Source organism: Triticum aestivum, chromosome 3B (assembly GCF_018294505.1).
Source record: "Triticum aestivum cultivar Chinese Spring chromosome 3B, IWGSC CS RefSeq v2.1, whole genome shotgun sequence".
NCBI classification, from domain to species: Eukaryota; Viridiplantae; Streptophyta; class Magnoliopsida; order Poales; family Poaceae; genus Triticum; species Triticum aestivum.
In genome coordinates, this window is record NC_057801.1 from 290,869,960 (window position 1) to 290,879,968 (window position 10,009).

A 10,009-nucleotide genomic window follows, 5' to 3' on the forward strand; every position below is an offset into this window, starting at 1 on the left:
AAATTGTTTATCACTTAAAACAGTGTTGCAGGTTAATTACTAAAAACTACTGGAGGTTTTTTTATAAAATTATCAACGGATAGACATAAACACTAATCCCTTTTATCATTAGGTATAGACTAGCACATATGCCTGTGCGTTGCAACGGAAGAAAAATAAGTATGAAAATAGTGTCTACAAATAAATAAAATGCGCTCAAATATTTATTTTGGCCACATACAAATAGAAATTTTGTACAAATATACATTGAACAACAATAAATCAAGTTAGCCTGCTTTAAAGCCAACGCCGGTGACATGGCTGCCATTTACCATCACCACTTTAATGTTCAGCTTTCAGGAAAGCATATGAATCTGACAAAATATTTATATCATATTATATACCGATTTTGTTAGATTCACAACTGATCGCCTGAAAGCTACTTTGAGGATTAGCATATTTGCGAAAGAGGGTAAATAACTGATCCAAACAAACACACAATTTGATCAAATGATAGTTATGCTCCTGAACACATCGAGCAGAGCATGCATGAGATTTTCATAATGGACGACATGTATTATGAGGCTGTATAACTTTGGCCAGCTCATTAAATCCTTCCAAGGTCAAGGAATTTGCAAATTGAAGAAGTAATTTATGCAAAAGAACACAACTTTTCTCACACTATAGTGATACATTAGCTATCTGGATGTAACATTTCTCTGCATGTGCTTCATGTGAAGGTGCTGCCAACCATTGTCAAGGACCAGACCCTCAATATACAACAAAGTAATGGAGTAAGTGTTCTGATGTTAAATTACAAAACATAGCCATGGCCCATGTTCACAAGCGTGTGAGTGGAAATGCATTTGATCTAATTATACAAAAGTCTACGAAATTCAGAAAGATGTTATACTGTGCAAAGAAAGAAAAATATACATGCCAGACATGTGCCCACATCGAATTGCGCATATGCATTATCCCATCATGAAAATATCAATTGGTTCATTGTGTTGGCGGATGCATATGACTTGCAGCAGGGTAAAGAAAATACAAATATGCTACACAATTTGTGAAATAAAGCTTGCAAGTGAACCACTATGAAAGAAATCTAACATTACTGCATTTACGACAGTGCCAGACAACTGGTTAGCCAGTCTATTATCTGGAAAGGAACACTCAAAATAAAGTATCTTCTTTAATTATCATGCACTCCATGAAATAAAAAACTACAGGGTGGGAAGAGTTACCCTCCTAATACCAAATCTTAACACCGACCAAGTTCAAGAAACACAGTGTAACATATTCATACTGTAAATACATGAGGCAACAGAACAGAAAACAAAGGATGAGTAGATTCTCATATTTGAGGCGCTCTCCATCTTCACTGGATAATTATTAGGTACTCCCTCCGTCCGGAAATACTTGTCATCAAACTAGATAAAAAAGGATGTATCTAGATGTATTTTAGTTCTAGATACATCTCTTTTTATCGATTTTGATGACAAATATTTTCGGACGGAGGGAGTAGGTTGAAGTGGACTTTGTTAGGTCAATACAACAGGCTAATTCCCATAAGAGAAATGATTCTGCACGTTACTTGGACAAGATAATGATTTTTTGCAACTTCCATACGTATATATTACCATTTGCCTGTTACTTCCAGAACTAAAAAAAATGATGACTTGGAAGACGTAGAGAGCATGAAAACAGGTAGAATGACACGGAGGCTGAGCCATGTGTGTCGCAGCACGCTGCTAATCAAGAATTGAAAGGAATGCTAATCTAAACCAGCAGCTGCTCAGGTTACATGAGAAAACTGAATATAGCCATGTGCTCAGATTTAGTCAATAAGGAAAAGGCAAGGAGAAAGCATATTGTGGCCGATTCATGTACATGCCTCTCAGCAACAATCTCATAGCATTGATCCTTTTCTCTCTTTAGCAGCACTGAAATCCTCCTGAACATTCAGGAAAGAAAATTGGCTATCATGATTGATGGGCACAACCAAAACAGCTAGTATGGAAACAAATAGAACATCTTTTGATGGCGAAATTATTGGAAAATAGCAGATAATTCTATATGCATCAATCCCCATAGCTCCCCTTGCGCCATCTTACGAAGGTCCAAGTACCATGTCTTCTAAGAACATAGAATCTGTCTATCTATGCATCGAATCACATGAAACAGAAAGGGCATCCCACAGCTAGCTTCAACAACAACAAAAAGCTACATGACTCATAGAATAAAAATCTTCATAGGATTTAATGGTTAGATTAGCATTAGCTGATGGATTAGTAGAAACTCTTTACTGGAAATCACTAAGCTTTATCCATGACTTTTCTTTAACTGTGCTTCAGCAATGAAATTCAGGTTTAATAGAACAGTGCATATTAGCATCAATTCTTATGGATTAGAAGAAAATCTTATCTACAAACAATCATCAGTGATGAGAATTAGTAATGACAGATGTAAATAAAGTCAAAAGTTAACAACGGGTTCTTCACATGTTCATAACAATCCAACTAAACAAATTTTGGATTAAAAAATGAATATCATGACAAAATCTTAGGACAACATAAACTCCATGTACGGAATTTTAACCACTTCTTCAATTATCCAGATCAAGAACTAAAAATAGCAAGAATAAAAGTTGTGGAAGACCACAAGAAACATATACACTGATGCATGAAAGAAATTCAGAAGGAAAAAAAATAAAGCGCATAGATATTACTCTAACAATGCGTATGAAGAAAAACAAATCTTAGCCGGTCATATACATACCTTTGACCAGCAGCACAAACACCTAACATGGAGGAAGTAATTAGAAGATCAAAAGCACCTCCCGTCCATGAACAAAGGTGCAGATTAATTGCTCAAAAAAGGCTAAAAAAAGTCTTTGAATCTTACGGCACTATTCGATGATTCATCACAAAATTAAGATTAAGCAAATAATCAATCTATACAGGAGCACATCTTGTAATTTACAGAAGATTACCATGTGATTTTGCTGAGATAATTGCAAGTTAAAGAACTCCTAGCCGTACATGACCATAACAAATAATCAATCTGTACAGAAGATTACCATGCAATTTTGCTGAGATAATTGCAGTCAAAGCATGCTCTGGAAACAACGGGCCACCTTGGCCAAGGCCGGTGCTGCACCCACCTGCTGCTTTCCTGCTGATGCCCCCCTGTTGCGTCTCTCCGATTCCCATCCTCTCGCGCATCCTGATTCTGAGAAACTGTCTCAATCTTTCCCTTCTCCCTTTCACTATTTTCTCACCCGGAATGGAAATTACTCCAACCCAGTAGCAGCAGTAATTGCTTCAGACAAGAGATCACCAACTCTGGGACTCACAAATACAACAACAGGAGGTTTGAAGTACTGCTTACTCTTAATTATCTCAAAAAACTTCCGCTTCTTATGCTTAGATTCCACCCAAATTACCACTTGTCTAATTGATGTGTTTGGTTTACCTGGATTCCCACAAGAAATACTCCATGTATCAGTCATGTTGTAAGACAGTGAGTTTGACAATTTCTAACTGTACTATTGCTGAAAACATCATGAACTGTGGACGTGAGAGCATGCGAAAGATCTGCATGGCCTAATATCTGAATCCTCTCTCTAGCGAGCAGTCCACTTCATCCAAAACAAACACAGAAACATCTGTAATTAAGGTCGACACTGTATGCAGAGGTCGGGGCTTCTCTGCCGCCGGTTCCCCGTCCACCACGACCAACACCACCACAGCAGCCAGGCCTCCGAGCTGTGCTACACCCCGGTGCATCAGCACAGCAACCCGCTGTCCGCCGCGGCGTTCGCGTCGACCAGGGGCGGCGGCGCGGCCGATAATGACCGGCGGCTACGGGGAATTTGACCAAACTGGTGGTCCTGGACTCAGGGCAAAGGAGGGAAGGCCGCTGGGGAGATGGAGTCTAGGGAGAGGGAGGCGTGCCCGTGGTGATCGTCGGCAAGAGGGGCTGTCGGGGTGGCGGCGCAAAGGGCGGCGTCGGCAGCGATGGAGGGAGTCGCGGTCGGCAGGAGGTGGCCTCGCGCTGGAGCCTGGAGGTCGAGATGAAGTCTCGAGGGAGAGGGATGCGCACCCGTGGTAGTCGTCGATGAGAGGGGCTACCGGGGTGGCGGCGCAAAGGGCGACGGACTCGTCTGGATTTGGCGACTGCGGAGCGAGGACTTGCGTCATGGAGTGGCGGGATATGGGGTCGCGACGGCGACGGCCACGGAGGAAACCCTCGCGTTCTCGGGGCAGAAATTCCAAAGACGGGTGAGTCTTTTTTTTGAGCTGGACGACGGGTGAGTCTTGGGCTGCTTATGAAAACGTCAGGCCCAACCAAAGAACGAAACGTTTTTCTCTGTGACCACTTAAAATAGTACTGCGGCTTAATTATGGGAAAACACAGAGATTTATTTGTAAAAGTTACGCGATGGTGAACCAACTCAATCCATACTTTATTATTACTAGCAAAAGTGCCCGTGCGTTGCAACGGGAGAAACAAATTATCACACTTGGCGCCCCATCCTTGTTACCACTTATTTTCTTTGTACTCACTGTCGGTCACGATGTCCACTACACAACAAACGTTCCACCTAAGCTTGGAGCCAATAAAGAATCGTCTACATACATAGACCAGCCAACGGTCGTGTTTGAGATCCCGGGCACATCCGCACAATCAAATGCGTGCGCCTTGTGTTTGTGCTATCCATATTTTACATCGTATAGTAGTTCAATACCAGTCCGTAAAGGACAAAAAAAATCTCCAAATTTAACTTTAGTTTAAAACGATTAACACCTTTTTTTGCGGGGTAGTACGATCAACACCAAAGAATAGGGGAGGTTGCGAGTTTGATTCATGTCACGGTCAACTATTTTTGTCTCATCTCCTAAACGGGCTGGTGGGTTTGATTTGTTGGGCCGGGTCGCACAGACAGGTTGGGAGGGCATTGTTTTTTTATTGGTGGAATGTATCACGGACGAACGGGGCAGAGGCCCGGCGGCGGCCCAGGACAGACGATATGTAGAATAGCCTAGCTAAGTATGGAGCAACGCTATGGACATACCAAATGGGAGGCCAAATAATATTATACCTCCATTTATATAAAAAAAAATAGCATATAGTACGCCTGCCATTGGTTCAAATCAAATTCCATGCCAACCAAATATGGCGCCCACAACTCCCGCACGTCCTATCCATTTGGTAGGGTTCCTCCCTCAATCCTCTCTCTACTTTGGCAGCCTACGTTGCAAGCCTCTATTTTGTAATTCCACCATGTATAAATCTGGATAACCGCAAAATAGAGGAAGAGAAATAGATGGACAAAGTTAGATTATAAAATGAAAAGATTAAAACAAAGTAGGGGAAAATCAGTATGTAAATAACTTACATGCTTGAATTGTACCAAACAAATGTCCACTTTTAACATCTTCTCATAGATCATTAAACTTCATATTCAAGACACGTGTAACGATATCCGGTCGATCATTGTAAACATGTCCAGCTTCATATGAAAGCACCTACATTCATGCTAAATATTCTTTTCCGACAATGACCCTGTCGTATTATGAGAAGCAATTTTTTAATTACATTGGGAAATACCAAAAGCACCTACTTAAGAGTTAATTTGCTGAATTTTGCCATCTGCAACTCTCAGTAGAACTGAATATTAGGGGGCAAATTTTTTTAATCAAAGATAAGATGAACATGTCATTAATTTAGGTGAGCTCTTTTCTATGCAGAACTGATTGCTCCATAAAATATTATAAACCTTATATTAGTGCATAAAAAATATTATGAGGTCTATAATGAAACTGAAATAACGTGATCAAAAACTAAATTTTGTAATTGAAATGCTAGGTCTGGGGCCTAGGGAACTCACCACAAAAATGAGCTTATTCTGTTTCACCCTTGTATCACTCTGAATCAATAGATTGAACAGTTAATCTTCATTCTTGTACCATGTAGACATACAGGTTGAGCATCCATCATGTATTGAAAGACAGTGATGCTTTCTTCACCAAAGAAACCAATCACGGGTAGGAGAGAGAGGAAAAAACATGTCACACAGTCTACTCCAGCACAGTGGCTGATCAGTCCTTCCTGTCAAGACCGTCTAGAAGGATTGATGAAGCGATCAAGCTGTCAATAGAAAACAAAAACAATGGGTAGTCGTCTAGTACGTACCTGTAGAAGCCGCAAATGCCGAGGTGAGCAAGCGAACCCACGGAGAGAAGCACCAGGACCGCGACGGGGTGTTATTTCCATTGCTCCCCTCCTCTGTCCATTAATAGAACATTGATAGAACGATTACTAAAATCTTCCTGCTATGGAGGTCAAGCTGGATACAAACTCCTTTTCTGCAGCTGGACATGTTTTTTTCTAACAAAGCAGAAAAGGGTAACCAAAATGTAATATCAGACGATTACTAAAACTAAAGCATGGCTACACACATACGCAATGAGCTAATCTAGTTGACAGGTAACGTGCGAGCATGATTCTTATTTCTTACGCTGAGACGGAGCGGATGATTGTGGGAGCTTTGCATCAGGGTGTCATCAACTTCGAGACCACAGGAGGCAGAGGCTAGCGGGAGAGCAAGCAGCATGTGGCTAGAGTAAGGAGCTGCAACACACCAGAGTAGGCAGAGGCGGCTCCAGTAGAGACGTCGCGAGCAGGGGCCGGCGGTCGTGAGAGACAATGGCTGCATAATTCACCGCCACCACAACTTCTTCCCTCTGGTGCAAAATTCACAACAATGAGATCAATCTTTTTAGAGGACTGGGCCAAAGCTAGATGCACCACAGATAAGAGAGAGGGAACAACAAATTACAAGGATGGTTTTGGTATGGATTCACAGAAGAACCTAATCAAATACCATGACATCATACTGCTCAGAATTCAGAAATTCATTCAATTCAGGCACTCCAGAGGATGATCCATCAGTACATCGAATAAATCTACCCAAGAATTATTTTACCAACTAAAGAAGCATGTTCCAGATCAAAATTTCAGGCACGAGATGTCAAACACAGCAAACTGGCTGTTCAGCCCAAATCTAAAAATGAAACACACATCTATCGAATCTCAGTCTAGCGTACTCCTTAGCCTTGCCTAGCAAGCCCGTCGGCCAGTCACCGGAGCCGCCATCGCCGGCGACTGCCTCCCTCAACCTGCGTGCGCCCCTTCTCCTTCTCCTTTCTTCCTCTGTTTCCTCTCTCCCTCAGGCCCTTCTCTTTCCTTCTATGGATGAGCAGGACGTCGCTGGCACCGGAACAAGCCGCCGCACCAGCTGCCAGATCGGTCGATGCCGCGCCCGGATCTGCCCTCTTCCTCGCGCAGCCACCGCGCCTCGCATCGCCTGCCGGCCGCCTGCGCGTTCCCGCGGGTTAGGCATCTATATCGGGTTGGGGGAGGGGAGGGAGCGGGGAGGATGGTGGTGGTCGCCTCCGGTGCGAGGCGAGGTCGAGCGGCGGGGTGGCCTGCGCCGGTGCCAATCGAGGCGAAGCGGTGGGGGCGATGCAGCACCTTTTCGGGACTTTTTTTTCTATCGCGAATCGTTATTTCACTTAGGGACGTTAGTGCGGGTTGAATTAGTACCACCTCGTTTGTATTACGATTTTGTCTATACAAATCGTAAAAGCGTATTATGACATGAGAAGAAAGCGTATTGTCACGATGAACCCACGGAGTCAATCCGTGCTTTATTATTAGGGATAGACTAGCACATATGCCCGTGCGTTGCAACGGAAGATAAAATAGTATGCATTTATTTAAAGTTAGTGAGAATTATTTGTACAAGTAAAACTTTGTGTGCAAACGAAAAAGAAACATTTAACTTCTCAGTTTCGCCGTCTGTTAAGGAAGCAATCCGCTATTTTTCCATGCATTGATTGAGGGCATTTAAGAGTTTTGTTATGTCATCGTATGCTAAACAAGGCCCATTAGTTAATCGATCTACTTTTCCTTTCAATCGACGGGATTTTAAGGCATGAAGTTTCTGAATATTCTAGCAAACATGAACAATATTTTAAATCCTGAACAGTTTTTTGAAAATTATGTACACTTTTGGAAAAACTCGAATAAAATATGTAAGGAACATCTTTTAAGATTCACAAACATTTTCTGAAAACATAATTTTTTTTAAAAAGATGAACATTATTTGGATTTCTGAACATTACTTCAAAATGGGACATGTGCTGAAAATCATAAGATTTTAAAAAAATGTGTATCTTTTATACACGGACATTTTTTTGGAAAAACTGGAAACTTTGTGCAAGTTCTAATATTTTATGAAATAGCAACAAAATTTTGGATATTTTCTAAAATTTGTTTTTTCATTCGGAATATTTTTTTTAGAATTTTTAATTTGCAAAATAAATAGGCATAAAGGAGAAACTTACAGTGTGCAGGTTGGGCAGCTTCTTGTTCACCATCTTTTCGAGAGCAAGAGCCAAACTCCATTGCTAAAACCACAAGAGGCGCTCAAGTAAGAACACATCAAGTTTTCACAAGCTAGGTTCCACAAAATGAAAGCAGCAAATCAGAGAAATATCTGAATTTAACAGCTTGCTACTTTCTTTCGGATTTGTTTCGTGTCCTTGTATATTTGACCGACGCCATATTGAGTTCAAAAGGTCATTGCAGAGCAGCTACATAACTTTCTAACAGCAAAAAACTGACATCTATTTGATGAAGCTAAATAACTTTACATATAAGTACTAACTTTATTACCTTGTGATCAAGTATTATTTTGCCTAGATGATTAACCTGGCACAAATGACATACCATTTTGAACAACTGAATATGCATAAACAGACACCTCTTGTGCAAAACTCATCAATAAAAACACACACAAGCATAAAGAAACTTACCATACAGAGCATCACCTTTTTCAGAGTGGTCAAACTCCGTTAATGGAGTCGTGATGAACTGGAGTCTGACCCACATCCTTGTTTTTCCGATGAAAACACAACTACACAAGAATACACCAAGCATCACCCTACGGTTTCTAGCTAGCACACATGGTACAATGGTATTAATCTCTCATGCAATCATGATAATCTGCATTGGATAGCAACAATAAATATAATCAGTGGCCGTACCAATAAACAGTAGAAATATCTAATAATTTTTCTCAACTTTTGTTATCTACCTCAACTTACTTGTATAAAGAACGACAAACATAATAAGCATACTTCGAAGAGCACCAAGTAGATAAAAATGCAATATTTAGTAGTAACCGACAACGAGCAGAGCAAGCTTAGAGCCCGACCAGCTATGTGAAGTGACTGCCTAGAACATTAAATACGCACACATGAAAGATGGAAGCCCTTAAATCCATGAATTGTGGTGCTAATGAACATACACTACTTAGAAGCAAGCATGGATAACACCATTCAGATCTTCTTGGTGTTTATTATTTTCCTCTATTTTCAGGATACAAAATCCATTTACTTGTTTATTAGGTGGCAGAATCATCAAGCAGTCTGGCAAATCTCTTCTAGGCCAAAATAAGGTTCTTGTGCCCTTCAAGAAAAATGCTTAGGGGTGTTGACTAAAGGGCCAAAAGTTGAGGACACAAAGACCATCTCCAGTTCCTTTTCAACCATCTGACACCATACATACTTGTGCTAACATCAAATTAAAATTTCCTACTGACTTGCAGATGATCACTCACGCTTCAACTGAATATTTTGGGATCCAAAAGTGTTGACTCACGAGTCACAATACAAAGACTATTTTGCATTGCTTTTTCAAGCATCCAACACAAGGTGTGTGCGACCTGTATATTAATTCACTATAACATACTGCCTAGTCCCAAGCTGAGTACACAGGAGAACATTAGGTAATATCTAGTGTAGCACATCACCACCTAAGAAACTACTCTAGATCATACAACCAACAGAATTGTTGTGCACACGATAGTTTCACACACTATTTTTGCACGATGCTCCCATCGATAGCTGCTGCCTGCAAAACATATGGGATGAACGGCTGTAGTTTTGTGTCGTCT

The 10,009-nt window shown here is 41.0% G+C and overlaps 1 long non-coding RNA gene across 10 annotated transcripts; it reads right to left on the reverse strand.

Annotated features, from left to right (window-relative positions):
- Positions 1–769: 769 nt before the first annotated feature.
- On the reverse strand, positions 770–10,003 carry LOC123069755 (uncharacterized). 10 transcript variants are annotated; one of them, XR_006432863.1, is made up of 8 exons: positions 8,868–10,003; positions 8,397–8,459; positions 6,506–6,731; positions 6,181–6,375; positions 5,876–6,109; positions 5,384–5,550; positions 4,087–5,278; positions 770–3,456 (listed from the first exon to the last, which is right to left on the reverse strand). It is a non-coding gene; the product is annotated as an uncharacterized lncRNA (long non-coding RNA). The 10 variants fall into 10 exon arrangements; XR_006432864.1 differs by having other exon boundaries at positions 770–1,936; positions 3,062–5,278; XR_006432870.1 differs by adding an exon at positions 8,728–8,763 and having other exon boundaries at positions 770–5,278.
- Positions 10,004–10,009: the final 6 nt, after the last annotated feature.